Source organism: Penaeus monodon, chromosome 9, assembly GCF_015228065.2.
Source record: "Penaeus monodon isolate SGIC_2016 chromosome 9, NSTDA_Pmon_1, whole genome shotgun sequence".
Taxonomy (NCBI): Eukaryota; Metazoa; Arthropoda; class Malacostraca; order Decapoda; family Penaeidae; genus Penaeus; species Penaeus monodon.
The window spans coordinates 26,295,532-26,300,208 of NC_051394.1; the positions used below are offsets into that span (position 1 = coordinate 26,295,532).

The following is a 4,677-nucleotide window of genomic DNA, read 5'->3' on the forward strand; positions in this document are numbered from 1 at the left end:
TGAGGCTGGGGTGAGGGAATGACTGCCTTGGGCAAATTTGGAGGGTGATTAGACTCAGTAAGCATTCAGGAAGGGGCTTCTGCATTATTGCCATCAATAAACATGTGGAATGTACCATCCATGAGCCATGACTGGAAGAGTGCTGGCTCCTGAAAGGACACTATTTCCATGCTCACGATCCTATGCCTACCCAATGTGATCAGTAGTGTGGATTGCATTACAGAAAAATATAAATTATGTAAAATAAAAAAAAATTACACAAAGACCAAAATGTTACAAGGAACACAGGAAAAGGGCAAAACAGCTAAAAATGCTTATGCAGAAAATTAGAAAATAATATTGAAAAGGGATGCACAAGTGTTCATGTGCCCCATTCCTCTGTAGCAGCTTGGCTGCCATGCTGGCAGCCAAGCAGCTACAGAGGAATGCTCCTGGGAGTGAGAAGTTTGTCTGGTGAAGTAAGCACAACATCCCCAGATGACACAGCTTTGAAGTGAGTCCTGTTGTCAAGGTGATGTTTCATGTGTCGAGCATGCCCTTGGAGATGTTCAGCTGTTTTTTCAACGAAGATTTACTTGATCTAATCACCCAGGAGACCAACTGGTAAGCATCATTATTGCTTTTGTGTTTTTTTCATTTTTATCCACGTCTCTTACATTGAGCAGTCAGAATGTATTACTTGTTTTTCTTTTCCACCCCCAAAGGTATGCGGTCGCCCACCCTCCTGCCACCTCTTCTCACATGAGGAAGTGGATGCCCACATATAGGCAGGAGTTTTGGCATACCTTGGTATCCGCGTGATAATGGGGATGGTGTATCTCCGCAGTTATCTTATCTACTGGTCGACTAACCACATTCTGTGTCACGAACTCACTGCTGAGGTCATGAAAAGGGATTAGTTTGACCAGCTGACAATACACCTCCATTTTGTGTACTTTTAAGAAGGAGCTCAACTTCTGGAGGACATTATGTGGAAGTTCAGACTAGTTGTGGACTCTCTCAATGACTCATTCTGGTCAACATTTGTGTCTGGACAGGGCATCACCATTGACGAGCTGCTGTGGAAGTTCCATGGGAGGCTTGGCTTCAAGACCTAAAACCTAACCAAGTTGAAGGTCTATAAGCATTGTGCCAATACCAGCCCAGCTGCAGGGTACACTACTTGCTTCAAGGTGTACACCAGGCAAGACCATGATGACATGCCCTTGTCCACAAAAATGGAGTTTGGCAACTTCCTTGGGAAGGGATAACAGTTATTTGTGATTAACAGGTAAATGTTGCCAAATCTGCTTTCACATAAGACTAATGCAGTAGGAACAGCCCGGCTGAACGGGAAGTTCTTGCCCAAGGACCTTAGTGTGAAGAGGAAGAGTGATGTCGATTACCACAGCAGTGAGATGGGGTTGCTGTCCTTGATGTGGAAGGACCGCAGCAATGTCACCATGCTGTCAACAGTCCATACCATTGCAATGGATGGGGATAAGCCATTAGTGGTAAAAGATTAAAACATCAGTATGAAGGGTGTTGATGTTGGTGATCAGATGGCCAGTTGCTATCCAATGACTTGCCACTCTTTGACATGGCCATTGTTAACACCTAGGCCGTTCATCATGCCCTGGGATCAGAGGAATCACAGAAGGCCTTCTGAATTGGCCTCACATCTGAGCTCTTGGGGGAGTTTAGAGAAGGGACCGACTCAACAAGGAACAGAGCTGCATTGAGACCAACCATTGCAGTCAGGGCTATGCAGCAGCGATGGCATGCAGTTTCAGAGATACCTGATGGCAGGAGGAGATGATGTTAGGTATGCTCTGAACAGTCATCAGAGAACCAGGAAAAGTCGACTGTAACATCTGACTTTGTACTTGGGGCTGCTTTGAGCTGTGGCATGCTGTGCACAACAACAACAACAACAACAAAAAATTACCCTTATGATATCTTGGCAATTATGTTACTGAGTGTAAGGCAGAATGGCATTATAAGAGAGCCTGGACTCTAAAACTACCATCCATTGCAATATGTGTTGAGATTGTATTTTAGCTTTATGAGCACATAAAACTTTGTGTTCAGTTCTTAAAAGCATATATTTCAATATGATCCCAAGGCTATAAATGGGGCATAAAACTAGAGCTTACACTATGACTTGGTCGCTCGTGCTGGGTGGCGCACACGGAGGTCCCTGGTAGCAGCCACTCACCCCTATAAATACCACCCAGAAAGTAGGGAGTCCGGCACTCCAAAGGCACCACAGTTAGTGGGGTTAACCCACTGGACCTGGTTGCATCATGGCATTTCACATAAAAATATGGGTATTAGGCTTATGTGAGCGGCTGCTCTTCCGGGTAGCTTCTTGTCAGCAGGGCGCACGCTGACAATACTCTATGCCTCCTATTTGGAAAATCTTTTTACACATGAGTATTTTTTATTTTTGTGGCCATTTTCCGATGTCCATATTTGCCACCTGATTTGCATTATTTAGATGGTAATATTTTTTTTCTTTAAACAGACTCCAATCATCTCTCTAGGTAGTGTACAACTTAGTGCAAGAAAAATGAAACTATGTAACACTATGTTATTTGTGTATTTTTTTTTTTTTTTATGTAATATTCAATTTTCAATTTACAACCTGCATTACTGCTCATGGTGCCAGCAGGTAATTAGTGTCAGATACACCTGTATGGATTTCTGCTTGTTGCAAACATGCATACAGAATTTGATAATTACATTACACATAGTTATGAATTTGTGACAGTCCAAAGAACATTTTTATATACCAATATCAGAAAAAACTAAAATCACACTGACTTAAGGAGGGGTTAAAGGGTCTAAATGAGTTAGCCAAGAATGTCCAAGAATGAAGAAACTACCAAAGGACTATCTGAGCCAAAACCAGTTTATTTCTTTTGAGGTGCAAGGGCATAAGTGCCAACAGGTAAACTTCAGATGCAGGTAATTAGAGTCAGGTACACCTGTACGGACTCTTAACCCTTTGCCGACAGGTGGCATGTACGTTTATGCCATGGCATGCCTGGACTATCTGCCGGTGGCATGTACATACATGTCATGGTGTATGTATGGCCATGCCATGAGTTTTTTTTTGTTACAATTACGGCAAAATATAATTTTTTTGCCACTGAAAATGTGATTAAGTAGTTTTTAACACTTTTTCACATTTTTAGCGTCTAAAAAATTTCGTTGGTAATCGACTACATTGGCCAAAGATATTATATAGTATTCATGAAGTGATGGTGTAAAACCACATGAAAATACTGATATGTATTTTGGTAAATAAAAAAAATCACATATTTATAAAAACACTGAACATAAAATTATATCTATATGGAAGTAAAAATATAAACCTGTTGAAACTAAAGTTTATCTTATAAAATAACTTGAAAAAAATGCAAAATACAAACAAAACCTACGATTTCAACTCCATGATGCCACACACTGCTTATTTTATTCAGACTATAGAGCGAATAATGATCAACTATGGAGTCAATATAACAATAAAAAATATCCTACAGTCTTGATTTATCAGAAAATATGGCAAATAGAGAGCTTAGAAAATAATAATACTGAAAATACAACATATGCTTGTAGTATTACGAAGAAACAGCAAGGGATGCTGGTATTTGGCATGAGCGGTCGCGCATGCTAGCGTGACGATATAAGCCCCTGGTAGCGGGGCCCGGGCCACTATGAATACTACCCATCAGGAAAGAGTTAAGTTTCTTTTTGTTTTGCAGCCACTGTCCATCATTTTACATACTACTGATTATACAATTATACAAATGTAAGAAAAGGCAAGGGATGCTGGTATTGGGCATGAGCAGTCGTGCATGCTCGGGTGACGATTTGAGCCCCTGGCAGCGGGGCCCGGCCACCATGAATACCACCCGTCGGGAAAGGGTTAACCATGCAAGGAAATCTGATATCTTACTTGCTTCCTGCTGTGCTGGGATGCTGAACTTGGGAGGGGAGCGTCCAAGGTAGGGTGAAGGGGTCAATCTTGGTGGGTGAGGCACAGAGAACAACTGTACTAATGCTCCAGTTGACAGGGTGGTGTGAGCATCAACCAGCTGCAGACAGACGTTCTTTGCCTTGACAGCTGCACTACCAGATAATCTGTGGAAGGGATTAGTATGAAGTCACTGAAGGGAAGATTCTGATTCCTAAGAGATAGTGGTGAAAAGAGAAGAAGACATCAAGTGACAAAATTCTATTTCATTAACGATCATCCACAGTATCTCAATTTTTAACAATATGTTTCCGAAATAATTCTATAAAACATTTGGCACAATTCAAGGTATCAACATTCTCAGGAAATGCCACCAAGTGACTCTCACAAAGACTAACTTGTGTCCAAAATTAAGATCAATCCAGTGATGTAGGCGCTGTGACACACGGTTACTCTCAAGAACCGAGCGATGGTAGCCAAGGAAATCATCGACACAAGTACACCAATCAGGAACTTCCAGATCACCCAGGTCATCATGGATGCTCTGGAATAACATTTTGGTATTAATAAAATGTTAATGTGTGATTATGTGTGTAATAATTATCGTAATATTACTTTACAGCATTTCTGTAGTGCCTTTATCCTAATTGTTAACTCATTTCTATTCTTTTTGCCACAATACTTTACCATAGTGCTATATGACTTATGATGCTTAG

At 41.2% G+C, this 4,677-nt stretch overlaps 1 protein-coding gene across 1 annotated transcript in view; it reads right to left on the bottom strand.

Annotated features, from left to right (window-relative positions):
• Positions 1-4,677, bottom strand: part of LOC119576687 (WD repeat-containing protein 81-like) — a 22,013-nt gene that overhangs the window by 14,802 nt on the left and 2,534 nt on the right. The gene's annotated exons all lie outside the window — the stretch shown is intronic.